Source organism: Gorilla gorilla, chromosome 9 (assembly GCF_029281585.2).
Source record: "Gorilla gorilla gorilla isolate KB3781 chromosome 9, NHGRI_mGorGor1-v2.1_pri, whole genome shotgun sequence".
In the NCBI taxonomy this organism is placed as follows: domain Eukaryota; kingdom Metazoa; phylum Chordata; class Mammalia; order Primates; family Hominidae; genus Gorilla; species Gorilla gorilla.
In genome coordinates, this window is record NC_073233.2 from 129807395 (window position 1) to 129832081 (window position 24687).

Consider the following 24687-nt stretch of genomic DNA (forward strand, 5'->3'; position numbering starts at 1 on the left):
CAGCATGGGTAGGATTTAGAGCTGGTAAACTTTCATAGATGGTGGTTCACCCGGATCCTAGAAGTAAACTCTTGGGTCAACTGGTAAGAATTTTTATATTGAAACTATATTAATTGTAAATAGCCACCGGCCTTTCTGTCTACTGAAAATAGGAATTAAGTGACAAGAAAGTGAAAGAGAAAATCGACTCTTGCATTTTGTAACTTTGCCCTCCCTTGGGTCCAGAAGGACTTGTAGGGAAGTGTTCTTATTTACGGGAGAGCCACAGTCTGAGTGAAAATGTGAGTCAGGCAGAAAACACTTTGTACACAAGCAAACACCTTATGTTCTCACTGAAACACATGTTTAATATTGTCAGTTCAGACTTTGAGACTGCTTTTATACATCTCGAATTACCTTGAAATTAACCCCCATTCATAAAATGAAAATGCATATGAATATGACGTAAGAATTAATTATTTTCCAACACAATGTGTCCCCTTTCTTCATGGGTTTACATGATCCACCATTTTAGTCACTTTACTGGAGATATCTGCTATGCTCTTGTATTAGTTAGAGTTCTCCAGAGAAATAACCAATGGGAGATAGGTAGATAGATATAGATAGATAGATATCAATAGATAGATAGATAGATAGACAGACAAATAAATAGAAAGAAGATAGATAAATGAGATAGAAAATAGATTAGATAGACAGAAGATGATAAATTAGATAGAAGATAGACAGATTGATTGACTGATAAAGAGGAGATTTATTACAGGAATTAGCTCACACCATTATGATGGGTGAGAAGTCCCACAATATGCTGTCTACAAGCTGGAGAACCACAAGAGCCGATGGCATAAGCTGTGGAGTCCAAAGGCCTCAGAAACAGGATCTCTGCTGTCTGAGGGGAGGAGAAGATGGATGGTTCAGCTTAAGAAGAGTGAGAGAAAATCCACTCCTCCATCTTTTTGTTCCATTCAGGCCTCAGATGGATTGGAGAATGCCCACCCACATTGGTAAGGGCAGATCTTCCTCACTTGGTCCACTGATTCAAATGCTAATATTGTCTGGAAACAGCCTCATGGACACACCCAGAAATAATGTTTTACCCACTGCCTGGGCACTTCTTAGATCAGTCAAGTTGAGATAAAATGGATCCTCACAGTTTCTAACCAAAGACAGCTTTTTATCTGCTTCAGGACCTTTGTCTCTGTCCTCTCTGTCTAGATTTCTCTTCTCTTGGGAGATGAAGTGATAGGAGAGAATGAAGAACTTAGATGAAAACTTTTGTCATATGGTAATTGTGACCCCCAAACATCATTTCACTGAGGCAGTATCGGAAGCACTGGGAGTGCCAGGCGAGGTGTCAGAGCCCTGGCATTGAAAAGTGGTTGACTCACAGGTTGGTTAAAAGAATCTACTGACAACAGTATAGGTTTGAAAAAGGAAAGTTTATCAGAAAGGAAGAATGCTGTGGAAGAGTGCAGTGGGGTGCCTCAGCCAGAGGACCGAGCGTTGACCTGGAGTTTTCCTTAGGAGTATTTATGGACCTTAAAGTGGGAACTTAGGGTTGTAAAATGAGTTTCTGCATGGCATTCCAGAGACATATAGAAATTTTAGTTACTTATAAATTTTTTTGGTGGAGGGGGTGGGAAGAAATCTGGAGTGAGATGCTTGCTTTGGATAATAGGGAAGTCTAATTATTGCTAATTTTCCCCAGATACGGAGTTTTGCCTCTGCCTCCTCTGATGGCCTGTTTTGAGAGTCACCAGGTGGTCTTTGCTTCCTTCTAAATTCCTCAGGTAAGGAGTTTTTGTCTCCAGGGTCTGTTCAATGGTCACCTAGTGATTTTTTTTTTTCTCCTCAGGGAGTAAGTTGCTGTTGGTAGTGAGAGCGCATTGGCATTATTGTATTAGATGTGGGGAGGATGGACAAGCTGGGAGGGAATGCTGGATGGGAAGTTTCTAAAAATCCCAATCCCTAGGACAAATCTTCAAGGGCTGAGTGCTTAGAGATCGGTAGGCTTCGTGATGTTAGTAAGACAGAGTTGTGCAAAACCAGCATGTCCTCAACCTGCTGCTATTAAAATTAACACCAAAACCCAAATTATCCTAGCATCGTCTCCAGCAGACATCTTCTGAGCACCTCTCAATGTGCAAGGGAAGGGGAATATCAAGAAGGAAATCATAGTTCACTTTTGGAGGCTAGACCCAACTTGTGAAAAATTAACATACAAGACATGGCAATGTAGATTAAGTCCTAAACAAATCACACAAAACCCTGTGGTTCTCAAACTGTTTTGTGCATTAAAATCAACCGTGAACTTGTGAAAGCACAGATCCTCAGGCCCTGTTCCTGGAAATTCTGCCTGGACCTTTGCATTTGGGTTTTTTTGACAAGCTGGAGAACTGTTAGTGAAGACAATAATGAGAGAGACAGGAGGATTACTGTAGGCTGGGAGTCAGGGACTCTCCCAGCACTAAGTACGGAGATAGAAGAGGCAAGTCATGGAGCTAAGGGTATTTCTATGGGTAGACAATTGGGGTGGAGGGAGGAGGTGGTATCCATGGGGTACATGCTTAGATGGTCTGTAGATTATTTCCATCCTGTGAGAGCAGGAAGATAAGAACGATTACATTCAAACAAGGGCCCTGATGGAGAAGGTGATGAGTTAAAGAGCAAAACGGCAGGTGGAGAAAAGTGGATGCTGGATCTTCAGTTGGGCAATCGGCTAATCAGGCCCCTCAGGAGAAAGAAAGAGCGGTGGGCGTGTTTGTGTTCCTTCCCTCTCCCTGTCTGCTCAGTAAAGCGAACAGATTTCTAGCACAATGCAGGGTTCACTTTAAACAAAACACTAAGATTAGCCAATCCACTTACCTCCCCCAAAGGAGATCATTCACCCAGAGGAAGCCTGACAAATGATCGTGTAAAATATTATGCTTTTAGAAGGTTCCTTATATCTCTCAGAGAGTCAATATAGTCCATTATGTCAGTTCCCATCCACTGGCTTCTTTCTCAGCTATTTATATTTCCATTTAATTGAAGATTAGGCAGAGCTCACCAAGGCCCAGAAAATTAAAGTTATCGGAGACTCGTTAGTTATCTCTTTTTAAGACCATCTATCTTTTTCATTCCACTCACTCTGGACCTGGCGATTTGTCTGTTGCTTCTCACTTCCTTCTGGCCCCTTCCAGTGTGAGATCCTGCCTTGATCCAATGTTTCCACTTCTGTTCTTTTGACAGTATCTTTTCCTCCACTGGCTTTCTTTCCTGTTTCTCTTTTTTGGGGGGGTAGGGAGGTGGGGAAAGGACATAAGGATTGGAGGTGGGGAAAGAGCTGGCCTGTTCTGCTTCTCTGGCACTCTCTTCCTTCACTTTTTTCTCTTATACCATCGTGTTTATACTTTATACTCCACGCACCCTTGTCATTCTAATCTTCATTAAACACCACTTGCAGAATTATAGGAGAGATGAGACAGATGAATATTGACACAGACATAAGCCGACAGTGACTTGAAAGATAAAGTTGGAGAGTGAGAAGAGACACTGGGGAGAAAGCGGAGAAAGAAAGAGGATGACAAAGGCCAGTATGATAATAATAATAATAATTAGTATGTATTAAGTACCTGATATGCATCAGGCAGTGTGATAGCATAAGTCACTTAATCTTCACAATGCTCCTTTGATTCTCTGTTTTTTCCTTATTTTTGAAATAAGTGTGATAGGACTCAAAGCTTACCCTTATTTCTCAAGGTCGTACTGCTGGGATAAAGGGCAACTGGAATTCAAGCTCAGTCTGTTTTTCTCCTCTACATCTTGGAGAAGTAGGCAGGCAACTGATTTTAGATTTAAGCTCAAGATATATTTTTAAAAGAAAGTTCCCTAGATGCAAGTATTTGAACGTGTAGATAATTTAAACATCCATATACACTTCGTATTTTAACAACACACTTTTGAACTCCACAAGTTCACTTACATGTGGACTTTTTTCAATGTAAGTTATATTCAGTGTGCTTGCCTCTCCTGCCCTTCCTTCCATGTCCTCCACCTCCTGTGCTTTGGCCACTCTTAAGACAGCAAGACCAACCCCAACTCTTCCTCTTCCTCCTCAGCCTACTCAGCATGAAACTATGAGTATAAAAACCTTTATGATGACCTACCTCCACTTGGATCAATGAAGAGTAAGTACATTTTTTCTTCCTTATGACTTTCTTAATAACATTTTTCCTTAGCTTACTTTAATTGTAAGAATACAGTATATAACACATATAACATACAAAATACGTGTTAATCGGCTATTTATGTGATCAGTAAGGCTTCCATTCAGCAGCAGGCTATTAGTAGTTGAGTTTTGAGGGAGTCAAAATTACATGTTGGATTTTCGACGGAGCGTTAGTGTTAGTGAGCCACACTAATTCTCATATTGTTCAAGGGTCAACTGTACTCAAACATACACACATGCACAAATCCACAAATCAAGTGTAAGTTATTTATTTGGTTTGGTGATATTATTTCACCTTGTCTTACAATCTTTAGAGTTGGGAGGGACCACAGGATTCTTCAAGTCCAATGTCATGAACCTCTGGTACACTCTCTACCTATGCTTAAGTATTTTCAAGAAAGGGGAACTCCTTACCACAAAGGCGGTCTGGTCCATTGTTGGACAGCTCAGATGTTTATATAATTATTTCTCCTACGATGCTGTGAGGATTATCTCAGAGTCGTCCAACTATTTTTGCCCTCTAAAGTTACGTAGAATACATCAAATCTTTCTTTTACAGGATAGCTCTTCGCATGTGTATACAAGAATTCACACACACACACACACAGGCTAAAGTCTCCTCTTCTCCAGCTAAGCACTTCTAGTTGTTGCAATTATGACTCATTTGACATAGTTTTCATCTTGTTTATTGTCCTCTTGACCAACATTGGTCATAAAACTGAGTGTAGAACTCAGTATATGGTCAGACCAGCACAACCTAAAGAGAGATGTTCCCCTCCTCTTACGCACACCAGGCTTTTGTTGAGACAGCCTAGGCTCCATCAATACTCTGAAAGCCAAGAAATATTGACAGGCAACTAAGACCTAAAGTTCTTCAATTTAAGTTCAGGACTTTAAAAGTATCCCTGTTTAAATTTAATCTTTTTAGCTTGGCCCTACTACTGTGTTGCCAAGATCTTTCTAGATTCTTCTAGACTGTGATTCTTTCCCACCAGCTATCCTCCCTGGCTTTGTATCATCTACAGTTTGTAACCATATTTTGATTTTTGTTCATAATATATTGTTAAATGTAAATAAGTTAAGAACTGTATTATGGTGTGAACTTGTTTTATTTAAAATGACAATTATTTGAACAAAAATGATTCTAAATAGACATATACCAAAATAGTAACAGTCCTTATCTCTGAGATATTGAATAACTTATGATTTATAATTTAGATATTAAAATTTTTAAAAATTTTGGCTGTATATAGTTTTCTGATTTAATAAATGCCTTTGGTGATTTTACATATTAATATACCCAAATCAAAATCTATCATTTGAAAAGAAATTTTTCTACCTGGAAAGGCTGGCTTATTCCATATATTTTATTTTGTATCTGTAGTATCTTTGTTTTTTTCCTAATTGCCATGAATTTCTGGACTCCTGCATTTGATTCAAAGCTCCTTGAAGACAGGGAATTATGCTTTCATTATCCCTCATGGCAGCTGGCACTGTGCTGAATTGATTGCTTTGCTTTTAAATTAACTTGTCCTTCATGCAGCACTGAATTCATGACCTTTGTCTGACTTGATCTCTTGTTTATATCAATACCTTAAAATGATGGGTACATGATGTTTCATCTGTGATCTGCACTTAAACAAATTAAGCTAATCCATTTACTGGTGAGTAATTATTCACTGTGTTAACAAATCTATTTACCCAATTGAAAGAAGTGAAATGAAGACTCTTAACATCATTCCCACTCTGAGACATGGGTTATGGATCAGAGTGGAAGAGGAGGAAGATTTAAAAGCTGGAGTTAAAAACTGGTTGGAGCCTACTAGTCTCATCTGAGGGCTCTCTGCCTAGCCCAAGTCCAGGTGTGGGCTTTCTCTCCTGGGGCCGGTCCTAGAGAGGAGGATGGGGTGGAGGGAGGGACAGAGTAGGTGGAAGAGATCTAAGGATGTTAACTGGAGCTAGATTCTCCAGCTTTCTAGTGCCATGCCTTTCACCAGACTTCCTATGCCTTAGTCTACTATAAAGGACAGAGACCTGGGTCCCATCTATGCAGGTCCAAGTGACAGGGCAACTGCTTTCCCCATGCAGCTGAGGCTGGGTCTGGAAGAAAAAGGTCATTTTGATAGTTACTATCCCTCCCTTTGGCGGTCCCACCTGAGTTCTAGGTGAGACTGCCAGGGCTCTAATTAAACCAGAACCAGAGCTCTTATCTTGTCCTTAAGTTCTGCCTGTGTTACCAAGTGGTAGCAAAAGATAATGTCCTCTGCTATGGCCCATTGTGGATGTACAGCACGATTTAGATTTAGATTTAATTGAAGCGAACTTAAGAAATTAGTGACTCCTGATAACAAATCTCTACATATATGGCATCATGAAGAAACCATTTCTTTGAAAATTTTAAAAAGAATGTGACCTAAACATTAATCTGCAGGGAACTAGCAGATGAAAGATAATCTATTCACGCATCCATCCAACACAGGAAAAGCTATGGAGTCACAGCTTGAAAGAAGGTGTGATGGTCAGAAGTGTCTGTTCTACATAGTATTCCAAGGACATTTGCTACACGAATGGGGGATATCCAATTTCAAGGCTATCAGGTCAATAGTGGCAAGATTAGTTGCTTTATCCTTTAGGACAAGCTTGTCCAACCCACAGCCCATGGACCACATGCAGACCAGGATGGCTTTGAATGCAGCCCAACACAAATTCATAAACTTTCTTAAAACATTATGTGTTTCTTTTGTGATTTTTTTTCTCATCGGCTATTGTTAGTGTATTTTATGTATGGCCCAAGACAATTCTTCTTCCTATGTGGCCCAGGGAAGACAAAAGATTGGACACTCCTGCTCTAGGGCATAGGTCAACACCAAAGACCCTTGTGACCATACCCCAGCACCCAGCTCCACTCACCTGAGGATGTGACATGGGACAGAATGAGAAGGAGGGAGGCAATACCCATGAAAAATCCTACAGCTCAAGATTCTTATTCTGATAGTGTTTAACTCCCAACGTGAACTTGAAAAGTCAGTTATACTAGGTCTCAGCATATCCATCTGTGTAAAATGGGATTGCCTTTACATCACAATGTTAAAAGGCCTAGAGAGAAGGCTCTGGGAAGAGGGATCTGTTTGGGAAAGAGCTGAGTTCTGCTTGTGTTGTAGCTTTTCTGCAGTTATTACTCACCATGGTATCCCTAGAACTTAGCAGAGTGAATGGCACTTAGTAGGCACTCAGTATGCATCAATTTTTTTAAAAAATGAACGGATTGAGGCTTCTGCACTCATTCAATCTCTCAAAGGCCATGTAAGAGTTTTTCAAAGCTGGGAGAATAACTATATTTCTTTTGTGCCTCCCAACTTTCTTTCCCGGCACTTAGTTTACAAACATCTTGGCTTGGGCCAAAGTCTGTAAGACATCCTTTGCCTGTCCCACTTCCCTGCAGTTGGCTGTGACGTGGGAGTTGTGTGTGGTTGGCTTAAGACCCTGAGTCATACCCAGGGTCCATGGTGAGCAGTGGCATGGACAGTCACCCAGGCACTGGCCTTATATACTCGGGAAGCTCATGCCTTTTTCCACAGAGCTCAGAAGTGAATGATTAGATGAATGAGTAAATGAAAGAATCAATATTATTCTTACTGAGAAAATACACGCTTGCTTATGACAACTTTGGTAAAGGATCCTAAGACTTTTCTGTTACTAAAACATTCTCTGCCATGCCCTCCTACTGCCTGTGATCACAATAGAAGAAAGGAACCATTGAATGACAAAATCCTATGAGATGTTGATTTTAGATGGCAAAAGATTGGAGAAAGTTATTCTAGGTGGGAAAAACAACAACAACAAAGGCGTAAAGGTAAGGAAAGGACATGTTCGTGTGAAGGATAGGAGACCAGTTTGACTGAAGCCCTTAGTGTGGTTGGAAACCATAAGAAGAAAGGTTGTATAGGGAATGACGTTGATTGATGGAGGATCTTCAACATTAGAAATTCAGGATATGCCATCTACTTTTGTATCTTCAGTGCTTTGCCCAGAACATGACAGAATAGGAGCTTCATAAATGTTTACTGAATGAGTGAATGAATAACTGAGTGGATGGATGAATAAATGGATAAATGAGTAAATTTAATGGGAGAGAACATGTTTAAGCTGAAACCAGTGAGCCTGGAAGAATGGGAAGGAGAGAAATGGGAAGTTTAGGCAGAGTAAGTTGAGATAATGGTAGAATCTTTGCATAGAAATTTCCCATAGGAAGCTATTTGGAATTAAGAAGAGAGCAGAGCGTTCCTAGGTTTGGAAATGTGTGAATCATTATTGCAATGGTAGTTGAAACCATGAGCCTGGATAAACTCTTGAGGGCAGTTAATGTAAAAGCTGAAGAGCAGAAAGAAAGGACTGAGCAGGGGTTTACACTTTCAGCAGTGGTGGAAAAATAAGTTAGAGGAGAAACCACAGAGTTTGGGAAACCAGGAAAACAGTGTCAAAGAATTCTAGATAGAGAAATATTTTTTTTTAAAGAAGTTTGAAGGGTGACTGTGAAACAAGGTGGCAAACTCAAGAGGCTGAGTTTGTGGGAAAGGATGTTTCCTAGATAATCGCGGACAGTAAAGGCAGGTAGAGGCAGGGTTGGCATCTGCTGGCAAACCAGCAGAATACAGGACATTGGCATCTGGGGCCGAGGAGATTGCTGTGAGTATGGGAAAGCATCTGCAAAGCTGAAGTTTGAAGCCTCATGCCTGGAATAGAAGTGTTCTTGGAGAAGCTGAACAGATGCAAAGAAATGAAGAAATGCAGAAGTAACTCATTCTTGGGGCAAAGATTATAAAGGAGGTTTAGGCCAGGCCTAAGAATCTCACATCTTAGCAATTCTTTCAAGCTGTATCACTCTCAGCTCTTATGCAGTATAAGCAGCCAAGTCAATTAACAGAGAGCTCAAGACACCATCTAGAAAGGAAATCACTAAAAACAATAAAAATTTAAAAATAGGAAGTCAGGATCTCTATTTGCTAGATCAATGGCTATAAAAATCTGAGGGAGACTGAAACCTCTTGGCTCCCGTTATCTTTTTCCTGGGATGGTGCTCCCTTTGGAGCAAGAGTAGCAGAGGCGGAGCCAAGGAGACGATGCCCTGGCCCTCTGCCAGCCTTGGATAGAGGTATGTTTTAAAAAGGGAGGAAAGAGACAGCTGACAGCCTCTGAGGCCTGCAGGAAGAAAAGAAGGAACCATGTGTAGGAATCAGTCCAGGACTGAAAAAGCTGCCTGAAGGCGTAGCCATCTGCCTTTGCATATGAGACCCGGGGAAAAGTCGATGCCGGGTTACACCAGTAGCTAACCACAAGGCTTCAGAGTCCTACAGACCCAGAGCCAAATTGTGCCTTTTCCACTCACCCGCTGTGCCCTCTTGGACAAATTGCTTAATCCTGAGTTTCTCACCTATAAAATAACAATAATAAAAACAAGAGCAACAACAACAATAGAATCTACCTTTCAGACTTCTTGTGAGGATTAAATAAAATAATTTGCCGGGTTCAGCACTCAGCACTCAAAAAATGGTAGTTTTTAGAAAAGTAGGTTCTTAACAGGAACATTAACTCTTTGGATCCTGTAGTCCTATTGGATAACAGTGGCTCCAGCACCCATTAATCTAAGTCCTGGCCTTCCAGGCTGCTAAACAGACCCTGGGCACTAGAATATTCTCTGTGCCAGGTCACAAGAAGGGTATGTCAGTAGTTTTCCAGGATGGTAGGCAATCTATGGGGTGCCATTTAAAGCCAAGAAACTCAAATGAGACCCAAAGGAGAGAAATCCGCTAATGAGTCCATCAAGATAAAGAGGTAAGAGTGTCAGCTTCTGACCATCTGTTTTGTTCTGGCAGCACATGCTGTCCAGACCCTACTCCCTGCGACTCATCCAAAACTTGCCAATGCCATTGATTTGTATTAATCTGATTGAGCATTCATTACCCCAAGTACCAACCTGTCACTGTTTGCTTAGCTTGCATGAAATCAGAGCTACACAAAAATCAATGTGTGAAATCTTTGTATCAACATATAAGAAATAAAAAGGTTTATGCTGGCAGATGCAGGTTTTTAGACAGATTAAAACTGACAAATTGGCACGATCCACAATGAAGGCAATGATGAGGTGCAGTGAAATGTCAAAGGTTTTGAAAATGGCATGCTGAGGAAGACATGCGTTATTGTCAGGGGGAGAAAAGGAAAAAGAGAGGGTTGTTTATAATAAAAAGCATTTGGATTTGCACAAAGGCGGATGACTTTTTTGAAGAAATAACTTGCAGTCAGTAAGGCCGGCGCAGTGTGATTGTTCTCCAAGAAACCAACAAGAAAAGACAAGGGGTTAATGCTTGAGCAAGGTCACAGTGTGCAGTAACAGTGCCAGGACAGAATGGAGGAGGCTGGACGCTTACTTCCGCCAATCACTGAACCCTCTGACACTAGGAGGGAGAGACTCTCACCTCTTGCCCTCCACATGACTTCTCCTTCTCAGGGAACACTTCCCTTTCAAACAATCACAAACCCCTGACAGAATTCTAAAGCAGACTGATCAGAGCAGACATCTGTATGTTTTGCACAATTAACTGTGTGTTCTGCACTTTAATTTATAAGACACTCATGCATTGGAGCAAAATATCTCAGCTTATATTGCAAAAACATCCTTATTAAGGGTGATGGCCAACTTAATAAAAAAGAAAAAGTCACTTCTATTTATGACACATTCGGTATTATACATACTTATATACACAGCACCATAGCACTCTATAAGTGTGACAAAAAAAATTTCTTTTAATTTTCAGTCCCCATGTCTCACAGCATACTTTTGGACCATCTGCTTTCAACACCACTGGGTTGTGTATGCTTCAGGAATGCAAACTCTCTTTTTAAAAAACAGTAGCTAGGAAAGGTAAATATGCTGCTGCGGCAGGAAAAAAGAATCCTCTCCAAACAACTCAAAAAAAAAATGTTAATATACATGTGCACCAAAACCAAAGGAAATCATTTTTTGGCAAATATGGAGAATGACGCAGTGGAAAGAGACTAAGCATTGGAATCAGACTTGAATATGAATCTTGTCCCTACCACTCATTGGTTCGGTTTGAGGTTTTTATCAATTTTCTAGACCTTCTCCTGGACACTGTAAAATAGAAGCAAGACTGTGCAGGAGTTTTATGAAGATTACATGAGAAAGGGAATGTGAAAGGTCCTAACATCATGCCTAAAACATAGTAGACTTTCTTTCTTTTTTCTTTTTTTTCTTTGAGACGGAGTCTCGCTCTGTTGCCCAGGCTGGAGTGCAGTGGTGCAATCTCGGCTCACTGCAACCTCCGCCTCCTTGGTTAAAGCGATTCTCCTGCCTCAGCCTCCCAAGTAGCTGGAATTACAGGCACACACCACCATGCTCAGCTACTTTTTTGCATTTTTAGTAGAGACGGGGTTTCACCATATTGGCCAGGCTGGTCTCAAACTCCTGACCTCAGGTGATCCATCTGCCTCGGCCTCCCAAAGTGCTGGGATTACAGGTGCGAGCCACCATGCCTGGCCACATAGTAGACTTTCAATGCAGGTTTGGTCTCCATCAGATCATTTGTCATTAAGGGGGACCATCTGCATCACCATCTCCCCCGATTAGAGTGGATACTATAGAAATGCAGTGATTAGTACTTTGTTATGTGGTTGTAAATAGATGCACAAATATTTTCCAACTCTAAAATTTTTACTCCTCAGAGCAATAGAGACACAATCAAGGAAATAAAATTGACTTTTGTTACTATTTGGCCAGGATTCTTCCGTACATGTGTTGGTTGAAGCACCCCGTGAATCTTCTCCCATTGGGCCTTTTTGTTCAGGTTATCTCTTGCTGCATTAAAAACCACCCTAAAACCTAGGCACGTAAAACAACGATCATTTATTTTGTTCACAAATTTGCAATTTGGGCAGGGCTCTATCTGGAAGGCTTATCCCTGTTCCACGTTGCATCACGTGGAGAAGTTCCACTAAGTGCTGGAGGATTCACTTCAGGATGACTCACTCTCACATCTGGTAAGCTAGTGCGCCATGTTGGCAGGCAGCTTAGCAGGGGCCAGTGGCTATGCGCTCCCATTTCTTTTCATGTTGGTCTCCCTAGGTGGCCTGGTCTTTCTCACAGCATAATGGCTTACAAGGGCAAGCATCCTGAGACAGAGAGAACCAGGTGGAAGCTGTATCCCAGTTTACGACAATCATATAGCATCACTTCTGTCATACTCTGTTAGCTGAGGTATTCACAAAGGCCTGCCCAGGTCAATGAGAGGGGACATAGGCTCCACCTCTTGAAGGGGACTGACAAGCGTCTGGAAGAGCATGTGTGATGAGAAATATCACTGTGGCCGTTTTAGGAAAATACAATCTTCTGTACCTTTTTTTTCTGGTCTTTTGATTGCCGTCTAGTTCAAACCTTTATTACAAACTTGCCAGGGTTAGGACCTATTCTTCCTTTTTATTTGCTTTTCCATTCAGTCTTCTCTTATTCCCTTCCACACTGAATTCCACTCTGAGCAGGAAGGATAATTCTGATTATTTCTCTGCTCCCATCCCCATTCTAAAACCTTCTTTGACTGCCCATTGCCTATGGAATGACCTTCAAATCTCTTGACGTGATACTCAGTGATTCCATGTCTTCATTATCTGAAACCAACTCTGCAACCCTAGCTCATTCTAGTCTAACACACAGATCCTAATGTCTCAGAGGAATTAGACTATAGTTCATTTCCCTGAGGCAACCTTGTGAAGTAGAAAAACTGTGGACTTGTAGATTTTGGAGTGAGTCAGACCTGGTTTCCAATCCAAGTACTGCTACTAAACCTTTGTAAAGTGAGTTTAATAATACTTATCTTGGGGATTGCTGTGAGGATTAAATAAAACAATGTATGTAAAGTGACTAGCATAGAGTAGATTTTAAATAAATGTGATTTTCTTTCTCCCTTTCCATTTTCCCTTTGCTTATCTAATTTCAGCACCTGTTTTTGAGGAGTGTCCTTCCAAAGCAGGTTATGAACTGGGTCTCCCAGACCAGTGTTTCCCTCTGCATTGCCAGCAGTCCAGGCAGGAGGAACATTCAGGGCAGCGTAGCCTGTGGAACTACCTGGCTCCATTCCACTAGTCACAGAAACCCACATTGTGAGTTGGCAGCACCAAGGCACAGGATGGACATCCCACAGTCCTTCAGCCTGGGCGCCTTAAATGGCTTGTCATACACCAACAGAAACTGATTCCTGATTTACATGCCTTTGGAAATAGTTGTGGCATTGTGGTTCGTGTTCCACAAATCCATACTGGATTGGGCAGATGTCCAAAGCAGTGTTGCCACAATCCCTAAGAGCCTCCAGTAATTTCCTTCTTGAGTTCCTCACTCTTTGGAGCCTGTTTACAAGTCTCCAATCAGTTAGGGCATTTTTTGGCTACTTCTAACGTTTTGCCTAATCAATTCACTTATTAATTCTGTTAAATGTATACCTTTCAAATTAGATTTGCATTTAGTAGATGATTTACTTAATCAATCAATGGGAAAGTTCCAAGAATTGCAATATCCCTATTTCCAATAATTTGTAGAGTCTTAAAGAGGTCATCCCTCTCATCTGTATCAGAAGCAGCAAATCTATGGCAAGCAAGCCAGCTCATTAGACTTAACCTTTTAAGGAGTTATCCACACTAAGAATAGCTCAACATTACAGCACATTCCCTTTTTAATGGAGTTATACTGAAGCTGTTCCTCATTCTAGGATAGAATTTGCTTTAACGTTGGCATCTCCCCATGTATCCTGTAAGCCAGCCGTCCACAGCCTCGCCTATGATGTACTGCTTTTACACTGTTCCAGAAAGTGACTTAAAAATCTGAAAATCTGCAGAGACAGGCAGTGTTGGGAACCCCCGTGCAGAGATTAAACTAGCCTCCCTATGCGAGACTGAGGGCAAAGAAATAATCCGCTCCTTGTCCTCTCCCCTAAGCCCCAATCTTGCTTTCAAATTCCTATTGCACTTTCACTTCCTCCATGAAACCTTTCCCAATTTAACTCCATTCAGTTTCATTGCTCTATTCACTCCTTAACATGAATAGTTACTATTTAAAAATTTATTTAGCTCTTCTATCTGTCAGGTCCTGTGCTAAGCACTTTATATTAATTATCTCATTTACTTCTCAAAATAACCCTGTGAAAAAGATATTATTTTCGTTTCATACATGAGGAAACTGAAGCTCAGAGGTTAGTGAATCTGTCTGGTGTCACACAGTCTGTGTTAGAGCCAGGACTGTAAGTCAGGTCGTTCTGTCTCTAGAACCTCCCTTAACTATCCTAAAATGCTACCTATCCCACGAGGCTTTCTTGCTGTTCTGCTAACCAACCCCAACTGATTCCACAGTTCTTGTGACTGAAGAGTGTAACACTCATTTCCTTGTGTATCTGCCTCTCTAGTTTGTTAGACTAAGAATCACAAAGGCAAGACATCCATGGTCCAGAACTTTACTCTGGTGTAGTGGAAAGAGTGCTGAACTTAAGTATCATAATTTGAAGGCCAACTCTTGGCTTCCGTTCTTATCTGCGTGAACTTTGGTTGAGCCAATCTTGCTGGACCCATTTCCTTATCTTTAAAATGATGGCTATAAGGCCTATCATGGAAATTCTGTGGGCACAAATGTTAGGTAAAGCACTGTAAAAATGTAGAACATTCTTTTATATCATCTCTCAAAGCCCCTTAGAGAGAGTTTTGTTTTCAGAGGGTGATAAGTCACTTGTGGTAATTTTAGAAGCCTGGGAAAATAGTGCTCCAAGTAGATACCTGGTGCAGCAGCAAAGTGACTGTTCAAAGGAGCCTGAAGATCTGGCCTGGGTTCCTGCTGGGTGACGGACGAGGAGCCAAGCAACAGATTCCCAGAGCCATTTCCTTTGCTGAACAATGGGAAAGTGGAATGATGTGACTGGCAAGGTGCCAGGCAGCTGTTCTTCCAATCCTTGGAGGATAGCAATGGTCTCACATTGCAGGGAGAGGGATTGAAGTTAAACCTGAGGAAGTTATTTCCTGAGTATAGGCACTGTGAGGCTCTGGAATGCAAGGTTAAAGAAGGCCGGAATGCCCTTCTTTGAGAATGCTGAAAAAAGAACAAAAACCCAATCTCTTTGAATGTTGCATTGCCTGGAGGCGGAAGAATGGATTCGTTCCTTTTGGACTAAGGCATCAATATTGAGAAATAAGATCTGCTTCTTGTGTCATCTCACTTGGCATAATAGGAAACTTCTTTTCAATCCTTGTAAGAAGTGACACATGTATCCCCTACTCTAGTAATTATCTCCACACCTCTTCCCTTCCCCAAACATCTGGTCCAGCTCTCTGTTGACATCAGTTCATTCAAGTGGGCTGACTTCTTGTCCATAAGTTCTTCAGGAAGTACATGCCCCTAGGAGCAAGAGCCCAATGCCTAAGAAAGCTTCAAGAGTCCAAATAGACCATGGAATGCACCATGCAAGTGCGGCAGAAGATACCTTCCCAAGACTGTTTTTATAGGCAACATCTACCTGTGGGTTTTACTTTGCAATTGCAACCTTAAGTGCTCCACCCATCAATCATCGACCACAAATACATAGCATTGGCTTTGTGAGCAAGAATGCACAAACCCTTTCTCTTTATTGTCTCCTTCCTGCCAACAGAGAATACACTTAATTAAAAGTCATTGGGAAATCCTCCAAACAAAAGAGAAATGAAGCTTTTGAAAGGTGCAACATGTGTGAGGCCTGGACCCATAAAATCATTAACCTTCAGAAACCTAGGAGTTGCCAACACAATGCTGAGGAGTGTGGTGTTTCCATGCACAATGTCAATGAGCACGTCAAGGAAATATTCAGCCACATAAACTAGCTTGCAAGGCTGTCCCACTTCTTTTCAGTGTTGCTAACCTTCTCAGTGTCCCTGAGACACAGTTGCTCCAGGTGGATACTTCTTACAATTTGAGATAAAATTCTCACTTTCCAAGGCTTGAATTTTTCACCACAAAAACAGAATAATTTAATTGTTGTTTTAGTACGTGGACCAGCACCTTTTGCATGGTCCTCAAAAACAGCATTAAAGTAAAGATTCTTAGCTTGAGATCTATGGGTCAGTTTCAGGAGTTTTTGAACCTATTAAAATTACATTGAAAATATGTTTATGTGCTCGTTTCTGGAGAAGATGGTCTAAAGCTTTCTTTATATTCTCTTGATGGGCAGGTGGTGATGGTTGGGTTAGTAATTTTAGAATGTAAACAACCATTGCATTCAAGGCAAATGCCCTTCAGTTACTCCTCTACCAACAAAGAGTCCCTGGCACATGGCACATAGCTCTCCCACCACTGATTTGCTGAAGGAGGTCCTTCTTCTTTATGGTAATATCTAAGCAGAGGCAGTAGCATTACACATCAGGCAAGCCACGGGGATTTGTCATCAGAAGCAGCAGACATAGAGAGATGCTAGTCTAGATGATCTCTGGATCTCTTCACTCTGAGGTCCTAGGTAGGTCCAGTAAACTGTGACCCAGAAATGAGAGCTTTGGATCACATAATGGGCATTTTATTTTTGCTTTTCTTTTAAGGGAACATGTAGTTCTCATGCCTTTCTGGTCTTCAGGAGACTGAATCTGACAAGCAGAGTAAGAATGGAGTGTTTTGGCTACAGACCCCTTTTACCTGGGGGTGTTTGGGTCAGGAGATGTCGGAAGTGGATGGTTAGACAGGGTGCCCAAGGCCAAGCAAATGGCCTTTGAAAGTTCAGGTGATGCTCATGGGACACCTGTGGGCAGGAAATTGCCTGTGATCTAATTGTGTTTGGAAAGGCCATACATGACTTTTCTTTTTTAGCATCATCAGGAATCACTTTTAATATTTTAAGTTTAATTTTTACTGAGACGGAATCTCCCTCTGTCGCCCAGGCTGGAGTACAGAGGCGTGATCTGGTCTCACTGCAACCTCCAACACCCAGGTTCAAGCGATTCTCGTGCCTCAACCTCCCGAGTAGCTGGGACTACAGGCCATGCCACCATGCCCGGCTGATTTTTTTTTTATTTTTTTAATTTTTAATAGAGATGGAGTTTCGCCATGTTGGCCAGGCTGGTCTTGAACTCCTGACCTCAGGTGATTGGCCCACCTTGGCCTCCCAAAGAGCTGGGATTACAGGCTTCAGCCACCATGCCAGGGCCAGGAATCACTTTTAAAGAGTTGATGGTTCTGTTGTCTTTTCATTATATGGTGCTAAGAATTAATTTGGTCGTAGTCTCCACTAGCAACTTCTTGCCCTTGGGTTCAGTAGGAACAAGATCTTCCAAAACAAAATCGACACTGACAAGGTATCATAACGTGGTTACTCAATCTGGATCCAAACCTCCCTCACCTTCTGGGTTCCTAGGTCTGAGCATGAAGGGGGCAGGGTACCCAAGTAATGACTGAATCATCAGCACAGCCCAGCAACCACAGGCAGAGATCAGTGGAAAGTTACAACAAACCCCTGTTGCTCAGTAGAAGAAACAAAAAAAGCCTAGCATGAGAGAGACATAAGGTGGAGTAACTTAATTATTAATTAGCTAATTTGTTCAAAAAATGTTAATGTCCTTACCATGTAGATAGCTCTGCAGCACGGCATGAGCCACTGTGGGAGAATCTGTCCTCAAGGAACTTGTAAGCCCCTTACATAAGCCATGAGACTTTGAAAGCTGAAGTGCAAAGAACCCAATTAGCTAACTGCGTACAGACAGTAACTGCTGTGGGAATTTAGAGAAGGGAAAGATCTATGGGGACAAGAAACGAATTATGGAAGTGGTGAGAATCTGAGTGAATTTAGAACATGAGTAAAATTGGGTGGAGATAGGTGGTAGGAGAATTCCAAGTTTGGAGGGAAAAGATGGAGTACAGTTGTAGAATAAGAAAGTTATCAGGTGTTACTGATCTATCGTGAGTTAACATGAAGCTATTATGAAAGACCTAAATGTCGTGTAAAAGGGTTTAGATTTCATCTTTTAGACAGCAGCTTTTAAAACTTTTTATTACAGGCTCATGCCTGTAATCCCAGTACTTTGGGAGGTTAAGGCGGGAGGATCCTTTGAGTCAGGAGTTTGAGACCAGACTGGGCAACGTGGTGAGACATCATCTCTACAAAAAATACAAAAAAATAGCCGGGCATGGTGGTGCATGCTTGTGGTTCCAGCTACTTGGGAGGCTGAGGTGGGAGGATCACTTGAGCTCAGGAGGTGGAGGTTGCAGTGAGCTGAGATTGTGCCACTGCACTCAAGCCTGGGCAACAGAGTATGGCCCTGTCTCAAAAAAAAAAAAAAGTAAAAAGAAAAATAAAACGTTTAATGTAAGTAACACTTTAAAATATAAAATATTTTTTCTTCCTTGTTTCCCCTCTTCCTCCCTTTCTTTCCTTCCTTCCTTCTTTTTACATTTCTAGATTTAATTTTTATATTGTACACAATTAGGATTATGTACATTTCCTTCACAGTTGAGCCATGTGGTGTACTGGGATTACATTTTCCTTTTACAATATGTTGTTTTCCCTGGAATTAATAATTATACTACTTAAAATTCACTTTTGATGTAGTCGCCACTAATTTACCCCCAGACTTTGCTTGGTGGCTCAGTCTCCTCTTAGTACTTTTGTTCATTCAAACACCTCAGGGACTCTCTGTTTCATGTTTTCCTGGAGGACTTCTGGAGCCCTCTGGGTCTCTGCTCCAATCTTAGCTGGATTCTCATGGACCTATTACATAGTGTCTTTCTAACATTTTCCCTGAATCTTCTGGAAATTCCTTTCACCCCACCCCTGGGTTGGATTTCCTGTTTCTTGGATCTTGCATTTCTTGTTTATGTGTTCATTTTGGTGGGGCGCACCCTCCAGTATTTTAAGAATGAGTGCAGAGAAACTGCATTTTTGAGACCTTACTTGTCTGAAAACATATCTTTGCTCTATTTTGACCTTTTATTGATAGCAAGTGTAGAATTTTTTATTGTAAATTATTTTTCCTTGGAAATTTGAAGATATGTTTCCGATGTCTTTTAACTTCCGGTGTTGCTGTGAAAGGTCCTATGCTATTTAGACCCACCATCCTTTATAGCTTCCTCGTTCTGTTTCTGTGGAAGCTTGTAGGATGTTCTCTTACAATTTTGTGGGACATTTACAGCCATTTCTGTCTGGAGACTTGGGTCTTTTTGTTCTGGAAGTTTTTCTTGCATGAATTCTTTGATAATTTTTGCCTTCATCTTTTCCATTCTCTCTTTCTAGAACTCCTCTGATTCACATGCTAGATGATCATGAATCCTTTAATTTTCTTAGGTTTTCTAGTTTCCATCTTTATCTTTTGTCCCACCTTGCAATATACTTCACCTTTGTTTTCCAATTTGTATATTGAATATTTTATCTCTGCTATCTTCTTTAATCTTTCTGAAGGTCATACTTACAGTTTTCTTTCTCCTCCTCCTCCTCTTCCTTTTCCCACCCCTCCTTTTACTACTCCTAGGATTGCTCTTCTTTCCTCTGTGTTTTTTGGTCCCACTGATTTGTTTTGGTCCCTGACTTTTCAGATGTGGCTTCCTTTCAGTATATGGTGACCTTTATCTCTTCCTATTTAGGAGATCAGCACTGAAAAATCATATTGGCAACTCCTTGTACATAGGAGAGGCTTGTCTAAGGGTGAGCCTCATTGTAGGTTAATACATGTGGGAAACACAGTGGTAAAAATCTTTAAGTCTTTTTTTCGTAGGCTTTTGTTCCATGGATAAGTTGGTTTCTTTCCTCTGTGAGAGGGAAATTCAGCAATTTCTTAATTGGTGTGGGGAAGGGGCACAGGCCAGATCTACCAGAGTTCATGAATAGGAAAAGGGACCCCGAGATATCACTGCTCCATGCGTAGATTTTTATTTACTTCTCTTTGTTTTCAGTAACACATTCCCATCATCAGCGTGCCTGCTGATCCATGTCTAGAGTCCTCCTGGTTCATCTTGTCCAAGAGAATAAAACTCCCGTCTTCTGCCAGTGTGGGGAAGGGGCAGCTACTGTTTCTCATATACCCTTTTAGCTAATTTTCATTTTACAACCTAACCTTCTCTCCTGATTTTAGAGGCATTTGGTGTTTCCAATTCCTAAGCCCCAATGAAGTTCTTTGATAAAAAACCACTTCAACGAAGTCAATAGCTGCTCCCCATTGGCTTTCCAGCTTCTACATTTTTGAGGTTGTGTCTCTATTTCTAGTCTTTTAAAGATCTGTTTCCTTTCTATCCTTCTGCTGGTGTGTGTGTGTGTGTGTGTGTGTGTGTGTGTGTGTGTGTGAAACTTCAAGAGGGAACAGAAGTAAACATAATGTTTTATTCCATCACTTAGAACCAGAACTCAGGACCACTTCTATCAATAAAAGAAGCTGCTCATCTGAAAGACAGCAGCACATCCATGTGCCAGGCATGCTCTTCTTTCAGTCCATAGTTAAGGTGTACATATATGAACCTGTGTACTTGTGTTATACTCACCAGAACTCCACAGCATCACAAGCTGGGACAACATCCTCACACTGTGGTAAGGAATTATGAACCGCTGAAGGTTTTTGAAAAGGAGACATGAGAAAAGCAGGGGCTTTAGAAAATGGATCTTCAGAAAGTGGGGTAAATGATAAATTGGATATAAGAAAGTCTAAAGAGAAAGAGGCAAGCATAGAAGCATTTTCAATAGCTGGGCATAAGATAAGAAGGTCTATACAGGGGGATAAGGGTCATTCATTCATTCAACCACTTATATTTGTAGAGACCATTAAGTGCCAGGCATTTTGCCAAACACTGGATTTATAGCTGTGGCACATTGTATTTTCCAAAGATGGCTGCATGAGTGTTTCCCATCCCACATGCTCTCCTTACAACAGGTTGCTGACCTTCCCCTGTGGGGTTGAGAGATGGGTTACCCTCCCTCCCCATTGACTCTGGGTGGGCCTGGGACTGTGTCAAAGTGGCACTGGGTGATTGGACTCAGTGGTAGAAGGCAATACAGTTTCTGCCTGGTTCACTCTCTTGGGACACTTGCCTTTGGAGCCCTGGGAGGCCATGTAGCATGTGTGGCCACTCTGAAACTACTGTGAGGGACAAACTATAAGGAGAGACTACACAGAGGTGACGAGGTGGCCCAAAATGCCCCAGCTGTTTGAGTTTTCCCATCACAGATATGTGAGTGATGAAGTGTCGGCAATGATTCCAGCTGAGCCCTGGTCTGATGGTGGTTACTGGGAGACCCTGAGTGAGAACTGGCTGAACTGGCTGAGCCCATTAAACTCCAGAACCATGAGACATAACAATCGTAATAAATGTTGTTTTAAGACACTCGGTTTTGGGGTGGCTTGTTTTGCAGCCATAGAGAAGGGTAAATAAATAATTAAAGCATGATGTGATAAGTCTCATAATAGCTGTGCTGACATTGTGCAATTGAATCGTAGAGAAGAAAGTGCCTGATTCTGCCGGCACAGTGTGGGAGGGAAGGTGGTTAGGTCAGGGAAGTGTTTAGAGTTGAGGTGAAGTATGAGCTGCAACTCTAAGCATGAGTAGGTGCATGTCAACTACATACTGCAAATGGAGAGAAAGAGACGGATAAAGGCAGGAGAAAAAAGAAAGAATTGGCAGCGTTTTGAAACTGCTTCACTATGGGGCACGGAACAAAGAAAGAGACAAGCTATAAATGGCTACGAGGTGTTTACTCTCTTCCTCTTATTCATGTAAAGATATTCTAGTACCAGTGGCCACCGCCTATGTAGCCTCTTTTGCCTCATTTAAATTAACTTTACCTGAATTTAATCAAAATCTACAGTGTTCAGTAAAAAATTCTTTATTAGTAGAAACTAGGCAGACCCGGGAATCTAGAGGTACAATAGTGATACCGTCTAATAACTAGCATGTGACCTTCTCTCTCTATGTGAGATTAAAGGATCGGCTGCTGATATCATGCAGCTCAGCATGGCTGTGTCTGAGATGCATGCTCTGAGCACCCCCTTTGCACCTGCCAGCATGCTTGGGCCGTGCTTCTCCCCTGGCGCACACACATTGAGATGAAGGGGACTCCCTCCACAGTGGCTTGGCTTACTCAGCTCTCTGCACTAGCCCATCACTGAGTGAAGTATTGGGGGTAGGGAAGCAGGGTGTGTGTAGAGGAGATGAGAGGAGAAATCATCTTTTTCCTGGAAAAGGACTTCTTGGTATTCTTTTCTGATCAGGAGCAAGAAGACAACTTAATTAAGAGACAGCGTTTAATGACAAGGAAAGAAAATGTTCCTTATCTTGTAAATTCCTTCGCTAATGGAATCTTCCAGCCCACCCTGGGTAAGTAGGTTGACTGTGCCAAAAGGATTCACTGCCAGGAATGCTCCATCATTCAAGTGCAGGGCAGGAGCCTCATGATATGGGTACAGACTGGCCACCCTATCATTTCGGAATTTTGGATGTTCCTCGACTATAGAAACATACCTGCAGGCATGCTCCCAGGATTTTCTCAGAAACTGTAGCCATTTTGCATGATCACATTTCCTTAGCATACAGTCCCATGCAACCCCAGGCATGAGCCACATTTATTCCTGAAGCACAGGGTACACTTTCATGTGCTTGCCCTCTTATTTCCATCTGGATTTCTCTTTCCTCCCTTCCTCCCCTAGGAAACTCACCCTCATCCTCAGATCTAGACTTCAATGGCACCTTCTCTGTAAAAGCTTCCCTAGGTAGAATTGATTGTTTCTACTAGATGCTGCCTTAGTTAGTTGGTAGTAAAGTATAGACAATATGAAACATGAATATAGATTTAAGGGTCAGACAGACATGGATTCAAATCCTGATTAGCAGGATTGCTAATTCTGTGATTTGGGGCAAGATAGTTGTATTAGGTTCCTAGAGTTGCTGTAATAAAGTACGAGGAGGTAGAGTGACTTAAAACAATAGAAATTTATTATTTCACAGATCTAGAATCTCAAGGGCTGAAGTAAAGGCGTTGGCACATCCATGTTCGCTCTGAAAGATATAAGGGGAGGACTTTTCCTTGTTTCCTCTACCTTCTGGTGTTTGCCCACAATTCTTGGCTTTCTTTGGCTTGGAGAGGCACCACACCAATCTCTGCCCTGCCTCCCCCTTGGCTTAGTTGTCCTCTTCTTTTGTGTCTCTACATTATCTTCCCTTTGTGCATGTCTGTCTCTTGTGTCCAAATTGGTCCCCTCTATCAGGACGCCAGTCACACTGCATTAGGGCCCACCCTAATGACCTCATCTGAACTTGATGACATCTGCAAAGATTCTATTTCCAAATAAGGTCACTTCACAGGTACCAGGGGCTAGAGCTTGAACACATCTTTTGAGGAGGCACAATTCAACCCATAATAGAAGTTAATCTTTCTAAGCTTTAGTTTCCTTATCTGAAAAGTGGAGGGTTATAATAGTAGCAAAGTCAAAGAGATATTGTGGGGATTCAATTAAATAGCACATCTGAAGTATTAGACTGGATGCTTGGCAAATAGTCCTCAATAAAAGGTGGCTTTATTAAAGAAAACATCCACTGGGTGGAGAGGCAATTCAACTTTGTATTCTCAACTCCCATCCTCCAAAACCTATCATCATCTTGAGATTTCCCGCTAAACCCACTGAAACACTATATGTACAGAAACTCCTCTAAGATCTGGGTAGTGGGGACAGTAATCATTAGAAAAAGTTTACCAAAGGGAAAGTGACTTTTAAAGAAGAGAAAACTGAGGCATGGTCTGCCTGTTTCACATCTCAAACTGTGACTGATCCAAGTTTGATTTTATGAATTAAGTTGGCAGCTCTCCTTATCCTAAAACCAGGTACCTTTATATTCCTTTGCATATATGCCCAGTAATGGGATTGCTGAGTCAAATGGTATTTCTGCTTCTAGATCTTTGAGGAATTGCCACACTGTCTTCCATCATAGTTGAACACAGGAACAGAAAACCAAACGCCACATGTTCTCACTTGTAAGTGGAAGCTGAACAATGAGAACACATGGACACATGTGGAGGAACAACACAGGCTGGGCCAGTCGAGAGGGTCAGGGGAGGGAGAGCATCAGGAAGAATAGCTAATGGATGCTGGGTTTAATACATAGGTGATGGGTTGATCTGTGCAGCAAACAGCCATGGCACATGTTTACCTATGTAACAAAACCTGCACACCCTGCACACGTACCCCAGAACTTAAAATCAATGTTGATGAAAAAAAGAAATAAAAAAAAAATAAAACCAGGTATCATTCAAAGGAGAAGCCACTAGCTTGACTTTATTTTCTTATTCATTGGAGAGACTTTGGAGACTTCTCAGAAAACATCTTGACTTCTGTCCTGGAGATTTGCAGGATTTCAGCACCAGAGGCCCTGAACAATGGTCAGGCAGTTCCAAGATTTCCCTTGTATGCGTTGTCCGTGGGCCCAAACTCAATGACACTGTCCAGCT

At 41.6% G+C, this 24687-nt stretch overlaps 1 long non-coding RNA gene across 1 annotated transcript; it reads left to right on the forward strand.

Moving 5' to 3' along the window:
• Nucleotides 1-1704: 1704 nt before the first annotated feature.
• On the forward strand, nt 1705-20781 carry LOC129525435 (uncharacterized). The gene is made up of 3 exons (XR_008669737.2): nt 1705-1787; nt 4098-4166; nt 20593-20781. It is a non-coding gene; the product is annotated as an uncharacterized lncRNA (long non-coding RNA).
• The last annotated feature ends 3906 nt before the right edge of the window (nt 20782-24687 follow it).